This window comes from Protopterus annectens, chromosome 3.part1 (assembly GCF_019279795.1).
Source record: "Protopterus annectens isolate FY-2018-M chromosome 3.part1, PAN1.0, whole genome shotgun sequence".
In the NCBI taxonomy this organism is placed as follows: domain Eukaryota; kingdom Metazoa; phylum Chordata; order Ceratodontiformes; family Protopteridae; genus Protopterus; species Protopterus annectens.
The window spans coordinates 159,688,650-159,707,714 of record NC_056732.1 but is presented as its reverse complement, the minus strand read 5'-3'; positions in this window follow the sequence as shown (position 1 = coordinate 159,707,714).

Below are 19,065 nucleotides of genomic sequence, written 5' to 3'. Positions count from 1 at the left end.
TATATACACACACACACACACACACACACACATATATATATATATATATACACACACATACACACACACGTAAAATGTGCAATAATATATCAAAAGTAAACAAACAGGCAATACGGGAAATCGAAAAACATATGTACAAGCATACTATCCAGTGCTATTCTACAATTTAGAAGCTTTTTTCTTTAAATGGGGTTTAATTGAAATATGGTCATTTAAACCTGAAGGACTAGTGGCATTCAATTTAAGTTGACAATGTGTTTCCCTGCAGCGAAGCCAATTTTCCAAATCTCCCCCTCTAGGGTCCACTACTAGCCGTTCAAGAATCCCAAACAAAAACCCAGTTTGTGATGGTTGTGCATGGAGCTGCCTGTATAATGCATTATTTATATTTTTCCTCCTTGTATTGTGTGTGCGCTCATAAATACGTTTCCCTAATGTTCTTTCTGACTTCCCCACATAAAAGCTAGGACAGTCTTTACATATAGCCAGGTATACTATGCCTTTTGTACTACAATTCCCTCTCAAAATATATTTTACTCTGGGCATAGCTGTCCAGGGTGATGTTTCCTTTTTCACAAATATATTTATTGTGTGTGCATCTTCCACATTTCCTTGTCCCACTCTTCTAATACCTTTCATATTCCTTTCAAACACTTGCTTTAAATTCATACCAGTCTTAAATACGAATTTTGGACTCTCATTTTCTCCACTATAAATGAATTAAATTTTAACCTTTTTCAATTATTCTTAACAAAATCTTTGATCCTTCGAGAGGCATAATTGTATTCCATCACCGAGGCCCTAGTAAACACCTGTCCATTTTCCCTATGGAAGGCCTGCTCTTTTTCACCTAATAAGGGAATGTATTTTGTCTCCATCCTTTATTTTCTGCACTACATCCTCAATAAGGGTCACTGGGTATCCTCTATCCTTAAATAAATCAGAAATAAATTCAATTTCTCCAAGTAAATCACTCTTCTCTGATGTCATCCTTGCTGCCCTAACCATTTGTTCTTTCACTAAGACATGAATTTTCCTTTCTTCCATATTAAGTACAGGGAGAAGAATCATGGTGCCTGAGCACAATCTTCTATGCGAAACAGATCTACTTATGCATTTCTCCACAAAGATATCTGACGTGAACTAAGTAGTTGCCACTGAGAGCTAGGCATTTGCTTCACTGTATATACGAGATCATACTCTGTTGTTGAAGGCAGACTACTTGTGGACTGAATTTTATGGATTTCCATCCACTCCAATAGTCCCTACCACTCTGCAAGACAGGAAGGTATGCATTTCCCCTTACCAGTTTATATACCCATGACTGAAGTACTCTTGTCTTCACCTTCAAGGTTGTTGTTGTCTTTCGGCTTTTCCCGGTTAGGGGTCGCCACACCGGAACTACGGTCTGCTAATGATTGGCAGTTTTTTTTTTATGGTGTCGAGTTGCCAGCCCAACCTTCAACGAAGGTACGCCCATTCAATGCATGTCTTTTGAATGCCCACTCTACCGCGGGGAGGACATGCAGACTCCACACAGAAGGCACTCCCAACCCAAGCAGAGAATCTAACGAGAGAACCTCTTGCTGTGAGGCAACAATGCTACCGCTGCACCACCGCTGAAGTACCTTCAAGGTAACTGGGTAAAATACTGTATGAAATACCTTCAGCATCTCATGTCTTCCATATTTAAGTAGTGACAGCATTCTTTGCTAGACCAAATGCTATGAATCATCACACAAAGAAGGCCATACATAATTCAAGAAATGTGTCATAAATCAAGTTGATACTGGTGAAGAAAAGGCAAGCCAGTGAACAAGGTGAGTGGATAAGCCCACAAATTCCTTCATTAGAGTTGGGAGGGATACATTTTATTTTTACACAGCATTTGACTGCTGCCTTTGTTGAAGGTTGGGCATCGGGCTGACAACTCGGCACCGTAAAAATCCACTGCCAATCATGAGCGGACCAGAGTTCCGCTGTGGCGACCCCTAACCAGGAAAAGCTGAAAGTCTCTCTGACTGTTCTCCAAAAATTTCTGTAGTAGTTATGAAGCCTTGCAATGAGAAATAATAGGATACATAATGACATTAAACTTGTTAACTAATGGTATTTTGCTGGTGCTGAATGAACAATTGCCATGTTTAAAAAATGAAATGCATCAAAAAAAAAAACAAAAAAACAAACGGCAAACAAACTAAAACAAGAATGCTGGCAGGCAGAGTATCACAGGCACAAATCACTCAGATGATGATGAAACCAAAGATATTTTTAATAATGACAAAATCCACAAAAAACAAATAAATATGCGAGTGCTTTTGTTAACAAGTGTTAACTTCATCAGACACCTTTAAAATGCAAGACAACCATTTATATACATAATAAACACTGACTGGGTAAGCAAAGGGAGGCAGCTAACTAAGCAACACTAAATAGGACATTAATTAACCTCAAAGACTGTATTACAATTGAAACTGTTGCATCTTAAATGCAACTAAAACTTATATTAAAAAATAAATTACTAGTTACATACTTGTGTCATAAATAGTTATAAATAGAATGAAGCTAAAACCAAAGTCATTTTAAAATCTCATGTTAAATGTTCACATAATACTAAAATATTTCCCAAAGCAAAGTACATATATAAAAGTGCTTATATTTAACAAATGTTTTAGGATATTTTATTCCTTTCTAGGGCTTTTAATTTTAATACAGGAGAGATGGACGTCCTGTCATTTATTCCTGGCCATCTGTCTTGCCTGTAGTAAGATTTGCCACCTTAACTCCTTTAACTCTAACTGAAGTCCCCAAGGCTTTTTATAACTGATGTCCACATGGACTATTGCCATAAATATGAAATTATGGCCAGTGTTGTCTTGAATATGCCTCGCTAATGCATTAATGTTATTCTTTCTTATAGCATAGTTGTGTTCATAGATTCTGGCGTTAACTTTCCTTTCTGCTTTACCTACATAAAATGCTAGGCATGGTCACATGTGGCCATGTAGACCACTGTCTTGGAGTGGCAGTTATATTTACCTTTTACATAATGGTCTGTACTACTTACTGTAAATTTGCTACCCGATTTCACCTTGTGGCACCATTTACAAGACTCACATTTTGTACATCCCTACATGTCCTGTTCTAGTGTAGTTAGACCTTTTCCTCAGAAGGTCTTAAGTTCGAGCCCCTTCTGTGACTATAGGTCTTTCTCCTATCTGTGCCTTGATGTCCAAGTCATCCATTAAAATATCCCAGTTCTTATAAAAAATAGACATCAAGTAGTGTAAATCGGAGTCAAATGTAAGCACCATAGATCTACAAAAAGTACTTCTTTCCAACCCAGGAGACCCTCCTCAACTTCAGAGGGACTGCTGTCTAGTATGGTTTCCCCAACTATGGGCTTAAAATGCTCCCTCCTCAAATACAAGTTTGAGGACCTATCAAACTTGTTCCTGCATTACACTAGCTACCACCCCAAGCATCAAAGGTAGTCAGTAGTTAAAGGGCAATTAGTTTGAGCAGCCCATATGATCTCCAGAGAAGATTTTCTTCTAGAATGCGACAAATTAAAAGCTATGTTTTTGAGGAGGGAGTATCCAGCAAACTTGCTCAATGAGCTTATGCAGAAAGTGATGGGTAAAAGAAGATTAGGGCATTTTAGACAGTGGTGGAGAACATGAGCAAAGCCTATGTTTGGTGAACTATTCCTTTAGGGATGTCAAAATGATGTCCATCATTGATGGACAGAATAATACAAGACTATATTGGCAGTTAGTAGCACAGTCAGGGTAAGCAGATGAGGGAGCTTTAACCAGTTCAGCTGGACAAGGGCAGTGCAATGGCAAGATCTTTCAGACTGATTAGTGGCAAATTTAGCTATTTTGTTATAGCAAGATTCAAGGCTATTCAGTTCAGATTTGCAAAGACTGGTAAATATTTGTGATCAGTAAAGCAGGGAAGATAAGAGATGGGCTCTGGCTGTTGAATCTGGCATGGTCAGTAAGATACGATTTAGCCCTAGATAGAATTCAGTTTGACATGAACCTTTTTAATTAAGTTTGACAAACACCTTGCACTAAAGTCCAATATCAATTGTGACACCAAGAAGTTTTCTTTGTTCAACGGTTTCTATTTTTGTGCCATTGGAGGAGGAAATAGAATTAGGTGGTTGGTTGTTGTTGCGGTATTATAGAAGACCCTAAGCTTGGTTTTATTGGAGTTAAGTATAAGTTGATGGGCTGTTAATTAGTTTTTAATATTGTGGAAGGCTGTCCACGTTTTTTCTTGGAGTTCCTTGATAGAGGGGGGCAGAGCACATTAGGGGAGTAGTATATTGTATGATTGAGGCTGGATTTGCTGAGTTTAGGTCATTGGTAAAAATTGTGAATAAAAGTGGGCCAAGGACAGATCCTTGTGGGACTCCTACATATATAGGGAGCTGGGAGGAGAGTTCATTGTCCCATAAAGTGGCTTGTTTCCTATGTAACAGGTAGCTATGAAACTAGCTTAGAGCTTCAGAGATGCAGTGGTAGAAAGCCAGTTTGAGAAATATTTTATAGTGTCAAATGCTTTAGACATATCTAGAAAAGTAGCACAGACTAGTTTTTTGTTTTAGTTGATTTACGGTATTAGTAAAGCTAATCAGAGATGTACTGATGCTATGCCTAGGTCGAAAGCCAAGTTGTGTATTAGACAATAGATTTGACAAAGTGGTCTAAGATCTATTTGTGTATACATTTTTCTAAGATTTTGGCAAGTGGTGACAAAATGGCTAAGGGTCTGTAGTTGGACACATCAGTAAAGGAACTGCCATTATGTAAGGGTATGACGTGAAATTTTCCAGAGTAGTGGTATGTACTGTTCAGAGAGAGAACCGTTAATGAGAATAGATATAGGGTAAGTGATGAAAGTAGAAGCTAGTTGTAGAAAGTCACCAGGTAGCTGGTCTGCAGCTAGTGTGCAAGGTTTTAGTTTAGAAAGGAGATTTTTAACATAACTTGTTTGGATAGGTTTGAGATAGAGTAGGGTAGAATTGTTGTTGGAGGTTTAAGGTATGGACAGAGGCAATATTAGGGTTTCTGTTTAGAAGAAAGGGTATTGAGTTAATAAAATGGGAGTTAAATTGAGTGGCTATGCAATCATTTGGGTTGGTCAGAATTAGGGCTGGGGTAGTGGGTTTTCCTGGGTTGAGAAGGAAGTTGATTTGCCAAAATCTTTTGGGATTTTTCTGGTATTTTAGCTGACTTGTTTGGAAGCAGTTTTTTTATTGTCTTCTTTAGAGTTTTGGTTTGATTTCCAAGATGTTGGTAGGTAATGAGATTTTGTTTACTTCTATTATTCTGAAAGAGATACCAGGCTGTGTCCCTTTGTTTTAGTAGAATTGTGTCTTTTCACAACCAGGGAAGTTGTTTGGATTTGGTATAATTTTTTCTAATTGGGGCTAGATCACTAAATATTTTTAGGAAAGCACTATTGAAGTACTGTATTGCACAGTCCAATTGAAAAGTTTTCAGAGGTGCCCAGTCATATTGTTGAAGAGTATTAAATAAGGCAGGAGAAAAGTGTTTTTTATTGTGAATGAACGGAATGAAATGCTACAGGAATTGTGTGTAGTTTTCTAATCAAGTATGTAGGAAAGTGATCGCTTAGTGTGTCAGGGAGACACCCAGCATCATAGCTAATATTGGATTTGTTTGTTAAAATCCAATCAAGAATGGATTGCCTGTTGGTGTTTGTCGATGCAGGTGGGGTTATTTTTTTGACAGAAATTGCACAGGTTTATAAAGTTAGTAGGGGGGGGGGGTTAGAAGAGCAGGTAGTTGAGTCAACATTAAAATCTCCAAGTATAATAGTTTCATGGGTGAAGTTGGTAGAGGCCCATTCAAGGATGTTTTCAATATTTTGTAGGTTATTAGCAAGGGGCAGCTATAAAGATCATGCACTTATGATTATTTATATCTAGGCATGCTACTGAAACTTCTGAGTTAGGGATATCAGGTGGAGTAGAGTAAACAAAGTGGTAATCCCACCACCACATCTAGATATTCTATCAGTTCTGAGGATGTTATAACTATTGGGAAGCTTCTGAGGTTGACGTTCGTGATGAGAAAGTCAGAGTTACTTTTTTCAGTGGCAGATAGGAGTTAGGGGAGGTGTCAATGTGGATTTTGGGGGAGAGTAGAGAATGTGGTGAGGGTTGAGCCTGGATTAGGATGGATGCCACACTGGAGTTTAATATGGGTAGGGGAACGGAGGGTTTAGAAAACAGACAGTGATATATATATATATATATATATATATATATATATATATATATATATATGTGTGTGTGTGTGTGTGTGTGTGTGTGTGTTTGAAAATATCCGAGAGAGAACAGTAGAGAAGGCGAGGTGTAGAAAAGGTATGGGGAGATATGAACAGTGGGTTTGTCATGATGCAGGTCCTCAATTACTGGCAAGGTAGTGGAAGGGTTGCTTGTGAGAAGGTATGATTGGAATGAGGTGGTATAAAGGGCTAGGATTAACAGTGCTATCAGGACAGGGAGAGCGATGATAGGTTTCATTAGAAGCATAGTAAAGAAGGTAGATTGTAGTTACGGTCAGGAGTGATACTCAGATTGTAGATAAAGTAAACAGAATCTTATGTAGAAGCGTGAGAAAGGAGCCTTGATGAGATAATGGATGAAGTGAGATTGAAAATTGTACGTGGAGTGCTGACTGGAGGATAAGGAGAGGGGGAGGAGCCCATCAATAAAGGAAATTGATCCTAGGGTAGGGGAGCAGAGTGAGACTGAACACAGCAAAGGTGAACTGACCGGGCAGCACCTGGAGCTAGCAAAGCGATAGCAGAAACAAGCCCGCAGAATAAAAACTATCAGTATCAGTAGAGATACTAACCAGGTAAGTCAAGAATAAAGGACGAATAGTGTAGGAAAGCTTTACAATAAAGACAAATTAAAGAAAGTACTTGTACTAGCTTTTTGAAAGTCAAATAATAATTTCATGCACTAATCTGTAAAAGTCCAAGGAAAAAGTCTGGCAGTAAGATAGAGGGTCGAATGTGTCCTTTTATTAGGAAATTATAAGCCCAAATACACTTCTGAGGAACAGGGTTGCCAAACGACACGTAATATTGAAGGGAATCACTGGATGGAAGTCTTAGTCTGAACGAATGAGGTGGGCTATGAGAGGGTCATATGCAGAGGTTTGCTCCGGGCTTATTGAGCGCTAAGACACTATATTCAGCTATTTTGTCAATACTTGTAAAGTACAAAGTAGCTAATAAGTGTAAAGGTTTATTTTCAGATACATCTTAAAGTTTGCTGGACTGAGGTTAACCTCATGATTAACAGTTTCCTCTGTTAAAACACACATTTAAACAGTTACAGTAGTGGATGTACACTTCTGTTCTCTCCAATAGGGCACACTGTGAATACATTTCAAACAAGCACTTTACAAATACGTTTTCAACACAAACATCTGTACAAATCAGTTTGATATACACATGACATACAGATCTAACATCTGTAACAAGCATACGAGTCATTTTGATATTCACAAATGACAATTATTTACGAAATTCCAGATAGCTGTGCCGGCAGTACTTCCTGTCGTCACACAAGTGACAAAGAAAATCAACAACTTATTACTTACAACGTACTACATAAAGCCACAAAGTCCCAGTAGCTGTAGTCACAGACCAGGAAGCCATACAAAGGAGTAAGCAGAGAGCAGGTATTATTGACATACCTCATGGAATCACACTTGTGTGTTTAATACTCTATGTGCACCAAGAATCATCATTCTATAGCCTATCAACCATTTTGTGATATTAATCTGTCAGGACAGATTTCATTAAAAGGAAGATTTGTCAGATCCCAGGAAGAAGGGCAAGTGTGACACTAGTCCAGAAGGCTTGCTAGAATTTGTATGCTGTTTATGACTGCAAAAAGCCACAAGCCAATCTACCACATATAATCCGTTAAAGCACAGACAAATGACTGTTCCATACCAGTCCAGGTTAAGTGCTGCCTCTAGGAAGTAGAGTGGAAGGCAAGATTATGACCCAGACTACCGGGGATCAGGCAGCTCAAGCAGTGGAGAACTGTAGTGAGCAGTTTATGACAGCTTGCCCATCTTTGGGATGGCAGTAAGAAAAATAGCCATAGTGACCCCAAACTAGTAATGGTAGATCTCAAGGGGGCGCGCATGTGTGTGTGTGTGTGTGTGTGTGTGTGTGTGTGTGTGTGTGTGTGTGTGTGTGTGTGTGTGTGTGTGTGTGTGTGTATGAGCAATATGCACACAATGTGAAAAAAAGATCCTTAAGTAATATGGTTGCCCAAGACAGCCACCCTATGTGGGAGTAACACAGGCTCAATGGCTGCATGCACGGTGATGTGTGTGTGTGTCTGACTCTCACCTATGCAGTGGAAGAAAACCACCTGATAGCAAAGCCTGTTGGTCAGTAGGTAACAGCAAAGAAAAGAAATCTTGCTAACATGCAATACTGTTTAGACATCCCAATAAAATACAACTGCGTAAGCTGCACTTACACTAACAGTAGATGCTGGAATTCCCCACTGCTGCAATAGTCTATAGCTATTTGGATTATATCCCACACAAGATGTAACGACCATCCAGTCTTCAAGTGTCTCTGGCTCCCCCTCACACAATATGCAGTAATTCTAATGTGTACTGCCAGTAACCCAATTACTCTACAACACATCACCCAAAAGTCATTTTCATCAGCTGAAAACTGTCTCAATTACCAGCTTCTACTCAATCAAAAGCTATTATTCCTCCTAAAACCCCTTACACACCTCAAACAAAATTTCTCAATAACAGCGTCTGATAACACCCCTATTGAAGTCATCCCCATACCAAATAGCTAAACTTGACAAATGGTAACTTCTTGCACATGGAAGTCACATTTCTGGTTATCAAAAGAAAACCAAATGACCAGAGACATTCTGTAGAACAAATCTAACTCATCCAGGAAACTCCAGGCCTCTATAATCCTACTCCCCAGTTCTGCTTAACCTTCAAGCTTCCATCCAAAATAAACTTGACTAGTGACGCAATAAAAAGGCAACATTTGTCACTAACTCACCAAACAGAACTTACTACTTAGCCCTAAAACAACTCTATTGGCTTGAATTACCCAAGCAACTCATTCACACCCTACTATTCTCCTAGTCCACACATTAATACAGAGCCAGATCCAGCACTAGGCAACCTTTGGCACCTGTAAGTAAAAAAAAAGTGAAGTGAACCTTTCAAGCGCACATGTAAAACCAACTAGCCTACACATGTAAAAACCAACAAACAATTAGGACCTTGCAGGAGATGACCCTAGACTTAAGACAGGCTTGTGTAATGCAAGCCCAGTAAGAGAACCATGAGAGATTTAGATTATAAGTATTACCCACTTTGAGCCAAAACAGCATGCCACAATCAGGAGATTTTAATACCTGCGTGCAAGTACAGCCAAGCAGTAAGAGTACTTGTATGAATAGAGCAGCACTTGCAAAAGAGCGGATTATGTTTGTGTGTAGCCAGGCGATTAAGGAAGAGGGAGGGAGGGTGTGTGTGTTTGTGAGAAATGTCCCATTAAGTGACTTTGCTCAGAGTCAAACCCTGATCTTAATTAATGGCAAGAAAATTCCTTCAACCACCACACCAACTGCAAGGTCTCCTTTAATTTTATATATATTTTTTTCCTTTTGTAAATCAATGACTTTTATTTCAGTCCTAGAGTTTGTGTTGCCTTGTTCAGTGTCAGTGGGGCAACAGGGTAGCATATTTGCTTTTGGTAATGAAGGCTGTGGGTTCTCTTCCTACACAGGGTAATTTGACTGACACCATTTTTTTTCTTTATGTAACACAAGGCAATTTATTCTTCAAAAACAATTCTACAAGTACCAGCTCTTCAGAGAAAAAACAGATGCATGATGAAAAATCCACTAAAACACAAAGTCCAAAAAACACACCAAACCACACAGACAGTGGTTTAGAGCTTAAAGAACTTTTCTTATGTAATCCGGTACCTCAGCCTTTCACCTTCAAAGAATACAAAATTACTCAAGCACACAATTTATAACAGATGAGGCCCTCCACAATTAAATTCAAATACCCTCGAGATTAAGACCCCTAGGATGTAACGTTTTAAAATTAATCAATTTAGTCTCTAATTCAATTTTTTTTACTAATATCCCCCCTCTAAACAAAACTTGTGCCAATATGCTAAAGAAAAATGAACCAAGATTTCCAGCACATTACATTAAAGTGCTCACCCGCTGGACTCTTAATATTTTTGTTGCAGGTGTCAGCCAAATGTTCCCATTATTCTAACTTTCACAGTCCTTTAGTTTGTCCTACATACCATTTATTATTATTGCATCGACCCCTTACAACGTAAATCACCCCACAATAATTGCAATTAAATCCCCCCCTTAGAAGTAAATTTCCTCCCATTCATACTAGTACCAGAGATATTCCTGATCTTGCTACATTACTTTGCAGTGCCCACAAGCAAATGACCCTGTTAACTCTTGGGGCACATTAAATATAAAGCAAAAAAAGTCCCTGCACGTACGGCAACTGCACAGCTCCAAAACACAGTAATCCCAGTACTGAAAAAGAGGAGCCTCTGATGAAGGCTACATCTGTTTTATAGCCGAAACTGGTCTGTTATTTTGCTTCTATTTTCATGTTTGACATGTGTTTATAATAAAACTGGACTGCCATAGTTTGCTGGCTCCTCTCTTTCAATACTACGCACATTAAATGCCATATTCAATAATTCCTTCAAATTCAAGTATCTCCCATATGAAAAAATTAACAAATCTAGGGAATATCTATCTCACAAACTCATCCATGCAAACAATGTACCAAAACTCCAGAACCGCCCTTCTCACTGCCTCAGAAAATGGGGAATATTTTGAGATGAAATATAAATCTTTCCTATTAATAGGAACCATTCCATCATCACCACCATGCCTTACGAAGTCCCCTCTATTAACCATGAATCCTTTATAAGGACTTTTATTCCCAAGAATTCTTCTAGGGCGTGATTTAAAATTTCTTCTTTACAACCCATCTCTTTTAACCTCTCCTTTATCTCCAACAAAACTAACTTTAAAATTTCCTTCCGAGGTGTTATGGGCAATCCGTTTAAATTTCTATCAGGTGGGGGGTGTATACTTTCTGCATGCAGAAAATTATTCACCGCAACAGGTTTCCTAAATGGCCTGTACTGAATATCAAACAGGCCATCTACATAAAATTCCACATCCAAAAATTGAACGAAAGAATTCTCCTCTGTCATAAGTAACTTTAATCAATGAACATTCATATTCAACTCAGCAGTAAGATGAGCAAAAGCAGTCGGGTGCCCCTTACAAATGAAAATCAAATCGCCAATGTAATGCTTGTACATCACCAAATGGCTCCTATAGAATTCACAGCCATAAATAAACTTCAAAAAAACCCATATAAATAACATACATAGGGGTGTGTGGTGCACCCATCACAGTCCCTTTCTTCTGAAGAAATATTTCATTATTAAACCTAAAATAACTGTCAAGCAATCTGACAATGAAGGCAGTGCGAAGGCCTTCACCCATCCTATCCCAAATGATCACCAAGCCCTATCTCAGCTGAATGTTCGTATACAAAGAATTAACATCAGCTGAAACCCAATAATAACCCTGCCTTTTTATTTTACTACCTCCCACAAATGTTTGGTATTTACAATATGTGCCAGAATGCTGGCTAAATATTCCTTAAGCAAAAAATCCCAAAACATCCCTATATTCTGCAAATAAGAATCCCTCCCAGAGACAATAGGTCTCCCTGTTGGATCTAAAAGATCTTTATGTAACTTTGGTAAAACACAGAAAATAGGATCTTGACATTTAGAGTGATAAAGTTTAACATCCTCCACAGATGCAAAATACACTCACACCTATCCAACAATTCCAAAAGTACACCATTAAATGCAGTGATAGGGTTATGATTTAACCTAACATAATCCTCAACTGACAACAGCTTGTAGGCCATCCGATTATATCTAACCTTAGACATAATGACCCAATTAGTCCCCTTGTCAGCCTGCTTGAACACACATCTGTCCAACATACCCCTTAGTTCATTGAGGGCCTACCATTCATATTTAGTTAAATTGCATTGTTTTTGTGCCTTAAACTTAATATATTCAAATTCAATTTGTTTGCAATTTGTTCAAACATATTGTAGCAGATGATTTAGGCGTTGAAAAATTGCTACATGTAGGCAAAGACAGAACCCTAAGTTTACCATAACCCATATTAAAACATGACTCTTATGCAACACAAGGCAATTTATTCTGCAAGAAAACAATTCTACAAGTACCAGCTCGCCAGAGAAGTGACAAATGCAGTCAAATGCTATTTAGCTATTTTGTTTTTTTAATAATCCACACAAGAACTTAATCAGAACCTAACAATTTAAACATACTGTTTAAAAATGGTGCCAAAACAGTCATTTGGTATGCAAACAACCAATCAATGCCTGCCCTTAGGTAATAGCAATTTGAAAAAGTGCCCAAGCCAAAATAGACTGCATTAAATTTAATGCAGAATGGATACTATTTAAAACTTTTGTGCTGACAAAAAAACATTTAATGTTAACATGATCACTGAAGTCCAGGGCATTTGTCAGCTCTTAGCGATCCTCCAGCAAGAGTCTCGGCACTCAAGCCGTATGTTCTAATTCCCTAAAAAGTACTCTAAACTGACAACTTCCAGTACACAAAGTGAATTTCTTAAACAAAAACAGTTCAACAATTCAGTGAATATTTTGCTATCACATTACTTTGATCTTTATTTTTGATAGCTAAATTATGCTACTGAATTCTGAAGGCACATTTTCTGAAAGTTTTTCCCATCTAAAAGCAAGGGCATGTTTCACGTTGGGCAATGTAAATCACTCTGAATGACTTGCAGTCAAATCTTCCAAGGCACCAAAAGGATAAGTCAAGAGCTCAGATGCAAGGGCAGGTGGTGTTACTTATGAACTTTCATTGCTGCATCTCCCGCATTTAAAGGTGCCAGGGGTGAAATGCACAGTGTTTTTGGGTCGTGAACCTCTTTCTAAAAAGGACCCAATGTTGTGTGATATTTTATACATACACACAGGACGTTCTCCTAAAGTTTTTGCCAAGTCACCGTTACCTGGAATGATTTTCCAATTGTCTTCTAGAATTTCTTTTATTACGTTCATGTCTGCCATAATTTGTAAACGAAATGCTCTTCTAAAAGTAAAGTCTGAAGTTTGTTTTGGAGTGGATGTGTAAATTTCTATTAATAGTTGTTTCATTGCCACTTTGTGCAAGATGTGCCTGGCTCTGTCTAACCAAAGCAGTGAAACTTCATGTTGAATCTTCGACAACCAAATGGGGATTGTACCCCTCATGCTATAAACGGTCTCAGAGTTATAGATTCCTATAGAAAGGTGGCATCATTGCTTGTGAGTCTTCTCAATCTTATAAATTGTCCCTTAATTCCTTTCTTCGTATGGAATGGATGCATACTCCTTGTGCAGATACAGGTTAACAAAAGTTTCTTTTTTATGTATTTTGCTCTCCATGGCATAGAAGGTCATGACCACCTTCAAGTTGATATCCAGATAGTTGATCTTGATCCCAAACCCACTCATGGTAAATTTCAAAATGGCTGTGCTGTTGTTGAGGTGTGAGTAAAAATGTTTAAATTCTTCATCAACTTTCCATAAGACCAAGTTGTCTAAGTATCTCCTATAGATGACCTTGGAGAATAAATGGTGGGATTTCAAATTTTCTTGTTCCCACCAGGCCATAAAATTAGCAAAGACAGGAGTTACTCTTGCTCCCATGGCAACCCTAGTCTTCTACTTATAAAGTTTGCTAGAAAAAGTAAAAAAAAGTTATGTTCTTACCATAACATTCAATCTGTGTTGTTGATCTTCATTCATTCATTACTGATGAGTGTCTGTTCCATCCTTGGAACAGAGTCTGCCGTTATAACAAGCTCTAGTCAGCCAAAAAACTCTCAAGCTAAGTCTTACCCATAGTGCCCCTCTCTATTACCTCAGATTGAGTTTTCCCGTAAAGAAGAAAGAAAGCAGAGGCTTTATCTGAGCAACTTTTCTATCACAGACTAGGACCATATCCGCAACTACAGGAGTCTTTTGGATGGGGATGGCGGGTGGGTTGTAATGAATGAATGAATGAATGATCAACACAGATGGAACGTTACAGTAAGAAAGTACAGTTGTGTACACTTACCATAAATGTTGATGCTAGAGTGTTATTCACTGTTGCAGTCATCACACTAGGGTTATCTGCCTGCAGGTAGCCCTCAGTCGGCCCGAATACCAGAGACTTAGTACTTCTCCGTTGGATGCTGTTGCTCCAGAAATGACGTCAGGTCGTCAGGGATGTAAAAACAGGCAGCCAACGCCATTACATCAGTTTTTCTTGTCCCAAATGTCAGGAGCCCCCAAATAGGGAGCTAGGTTATGGTGGGGAACACACCACCAGTAAAAAGTAAATATCAGTACCACAGAAGGGGTTAGTAAAAGCCATAGATAGGAGAGAGATAGGGACAGAGAGAAAACCAAGGGGCTTGGAGGGAGGGAAACCAGGACTGCAACAGTGAATACATTCGAACACTTACATTTATGTAAGTGTACACAACTGTACTATGTTCTTCGTATTTCTCTGTTGCAGTCATCACACTTGGGTGGATTCCCAAAGCTGAGGAAGGGTGGAGGCAGTCAAGAAGAGTTAGGTCTGGCTAGTATGCCTTGCAGGACTGCTATAGCAAATTCTGCCCTGGATTTGGAAAAGATAGGCAGGTGGTAATGCTTGAAGGTGTGTACAGCACTCCAGGTAGCAGCCTCCAGGATATCCCTGGTACAGACTCCCCTGAGAAATGCGGTAGAGGTTGCCCTACTGGAATGTGTTCTGACCCCCTGAGAGGTTAGTTTCCCATGGTGCTTGTAGCAGAAATGGATGCAGTGTGCTATCCATTTGGAAATGGTTTGTTTTGAAATGGCCTTGCCCTCTGCCCTATTGCAAAGCTGACTAATAACTGGTCAGAGTTTCTGAACGGCTTGGTCCTATCAAGGTAGAATCTGAGCTGTCTGTGCACGTCCAAGGAGTGCAGGATCCTTTCCCCTTTATTTTGAGGATTAGGGAAGAAGGTTGGCAAATGGATGGATTGATTGAGAGCCACACTGGATACCTCTTTGGGCATAAAGTAAGGGTTAGTCCTGAGGGAAACCCTGTCAGCATGGAAAATAATGAAGGGTTCCCACAGCCATGAGTGCTTGTAGTTCAGACACTCCTCTAGCTGAAGTGATGGCTAGAAGCAAGGCTGTTTTCCCAGAGAGGAATTTTAACTCTGCTGATGCAGCAGGTTCACAGGGGGTGTGTGTGTGTGTGTGTGTGTGTGAATTTTTCCAGTAAAAAGTTTAGGTCCCAAGCAGGGGTGGGTGTTCTCCTTGGTGGCCTTAAGTTGTTTACCCCTCTCAGGAACAGTTTGATAAGAGCATGTGAAAAGAGAGGTGGCTCAGTGTTGTAATGAGCAGAAATGGCTGAGACATGCATCTTAATGGAGGAGGACAGGCCTTTGTGGAGTAGATCTGCTAGGTAATCCAGGATAAGAGGTAGAGAAGGCAGTGTTGTGTCCTCTCCTTTAGACTGAATCCATGAGCAGAACCTTTCTCACTTATCAGCATATGATTTTCTTGCACTGGGTCTTCTGGCTTCAAAAATGACGTCCAGCACCTGTTTGCTTAAGGGTGCTGGGGGAGAATTCAAGGAATAAACCAGGCTGCAAGATTTAGGGTTTGCAGTTGTGGATGCAGAATCTGTCCCTCCTGCTGAGGGAAGAGGGTTGGATTCTGGTGTAGGTGCCAAGGTAGCACTGATGTCAGGCTGCACAGGAGTGGGTACCAATGCTGGTGTGGCCAGTCCGGAGCAATCAGAATTGTCTTTGGTCTGTCTTGCCTTATATCTTGAGTAATACACTTGAAAGAGGGGGGAAAGGCACAGAATGAGAGATTTAACCACTGAAAAGATAGGGCATCCACTTTCCAGGCCCTGCTGCGAGGATTCCTGGTGCAGAATTTGCTGAGCTGGTGGTTGTAGGGGGAGGCAAAGGGATCCACCTCTGGGGTCCCCCATTTCTGAATCAGAAGGTTGAAGGTGCTGTGCTCCAAATGCCACTCATGTGGGTCTAGGAGATTTCTGCTTGTCGTCTGCCAGTAAGTTTTGTGTGCCTGGCAGGAATTGAGCTTGTAGATGGACTTGAATGTCCAAGGCAGTGTTCCACAGGGCCATGGCTATCCTGCAGAATGGGTAGGAATGGGTTCCCCCCTGCTTGTTCATGTACAACTGTGGTGTCAGTTTTTATTAGCAGTTGTCCTGGAAAGATTAGGGATCTGAAAGCTGTCAGGGCATTCTGTACAGCTAGCATCTCTTTTTGGTTTAAGTGCAGATGAATTTGACTTGGGATCCAATGGCCTTGAATACATTTTTCATCCATGTGTGCCCTCCAGGCATAGTCTGATGTGTTTGTGGTTAGGGTCTGGGTGGTTTGGGGTTGAGTAAATGGCAATCCCTTGTTGTGGTTGCATACTTCTGACCACCAGAGGAACTCTGTCCTTAGACAGGGTATGATAGGAATGACTGTTTCCAGGTCCTGAGAATGTTGGCACCAAAGACTTTTTAAGCATCATTGGAGTTTCCTCATATGCAGTCTTGCATATGGAATCAGCAGTATACATGAGGCCATGAACCCTAAAGCTTGCAGTATTTTTCTTGCAGATAGCTGGGTTCTGGTGGACATTTGTTTGAAGTAGTCTGTCAGACTTGTTTTTCTGAGGTGAGGAATGCCATCTGGGAAGTTGTGTGCAATCTTGCCCCCTGGAATAAAATCTTTTGACTGGGTACCAGTTTTGATTTCTTTTCGTTGATGGTGTACCCCAAGGAGATGAGAAGGTTTTTCACAAATGTCAGGTGCTGCAGCAGCAATTCCTGACTGTCCCCCTGAATCAGGCAGTCGTCCAAGTACGGGTAAATTTGGATATTTCTCTGCCTGCAGTACGCAATGGCTGGAGCCAGGCATTTTGTGAATACTCTGGGCACAGTAGATAAGCCAAAGGGAAGTGCAGAGAACTGATAATGCACAGACCCTGCCCTGAAACGTAGATACTTCCTGCATGATTCCCTTATGGGGATATGCAGATAGGCTTCTTTTATGTCTAGGGTGACTAACCAGGCATCCTTGGCTAGCACAGGAAGAAGCTGTTGCAGGGTAAGCATTTTGAATTTTGGTACCACCAAGAAGGTGTTGAGAATGGAAAGATCCAGGATTGGGCACCAAGAGCCCTCTTTCCTGGATACCAGGAAGAGTCAGGAGTAGAATCCTTGACCCCTCTGTTCTACTGAACAGCTCTGACATTGAGTAGGGAAAGTACTTGGTTTTGAGCCTCTGCCCACTGGTTTGGAGGAAGGTCAGGAAACTCGCTTGGGGTTCGCAGTGAATGGAAGTAAAATTTGTACCCCTGGGATACAATGTTGAGGACCCACCGGTCCTGAGTGGACATCCAGCTTTTTGCATGAAGGGCAAGTTTTCCTCCCAGGGGCACAAGCAATTGGGCAGGGCTTGGGAGTGGAGTAAAGAAGTCATTGTGAGCTTTTTCCCTAAGGAGGTGGCTTACCACTCCCTGCTTTAAAGGAGGAGGCACTCCATTGCTTAGATCTCTGCATACCCCGAGACTGTAGTCTGGGTGAACTGTTTCCCCTGGGTCTGGTTTGAGAAGGCCTGGAGGGGACTGGAAAGGACCAGTGTTTGGAAGGGCAATGCCTACTGAATCTAGGGGGTTGCACTTGTAAGAATTACTTAAGTCTGCATAGACTTAGCTTTTTCTTCCATCTTTTTAAGAACTTCTGCTTTGGTGCCGAACAGTCCTTATTCAAAGTAGCGTCTAGTAACTTTGATTTTAAATGGTCTGGCAAGGTCTGCTCCTTTAGCCAAGCATATCTTCTCAGTACAGAGCCAGTGACAGCTGCCCAGCAAGATGCTTCTAGGGTGTCAAAGCCAAACTGCAAAGTATGCTTGCTGACTTGGCTTGCAGAGTGCAAAAGCTCCTGCAATTCTTAATTTTCTGCACAGTCTGAAAATGTTGCCACTTTTTGTTTAATAAGTTCCATAATATGTTGCTGATACTTCAGCATGTGAAACTGACAATTCAGTGCCTTAATAGCAAGAGTTGCAGCGGTACATACCTTCTTTCCCCATCTGTCAAAGCTCTGGAATCTATATCCGAAGGGGTGGGATTCTTGGCTGTAGTAGCCTTGACACCTTTAGGCCCCTGGGAAATTATCTCTGGGTCAGCAGTAGGATTCTTGAAAAGAAATGTGTGTGTCAGGTACTCTCTGTAGTACTCGTCTGGTTTCCTAGGAGCAGGAGGTAAAGTCTCAGGAGTAAGACTGGATTCCATAAAAACATCATCCACAACATCCAGGACAGGGGGGTATTGCTAAGGGTCTGCGTTGAGGTAACTTATTCTGAGTTTCTTTTTGGACTGAGGATAGACTTGTCATTCCCAGTGGAAATGTTCTCATAAGTCATGCAAGGTTTCACCAAAAGAAAAATCCTCTGGAGGGGAGGCAGAGGGAACGGATTCCTCTGCATCCGAATCCTCATAAGCAGATAAGGGCATGTCTTCATAATCAGAAATTTCAGAGTCATCAGACTCCTGGTCTGCAGAAGCTGAAGGGGACTGGACTCTGTCTCTTAGCAAAGTAAGGCGGATTTCCCCTAAATCAGTGTAATAAGATCTTCCAGCCATTCTAAGCATTTGTTTTTGTGGCATTGGAGCAGGTGCATGTACTTTGGTCATCGGTTTTCTAAGCGTAGTGAGTACTCTGGGCCAAAGAAACTCAGTAGTTTTGGTTAAAAAAGTCGCCGGTTTGAGTCTAACATCGGTTGAGCAAATAACTGCCTCAGAAGCAGAGTCTGCTCAGTGGCTACAG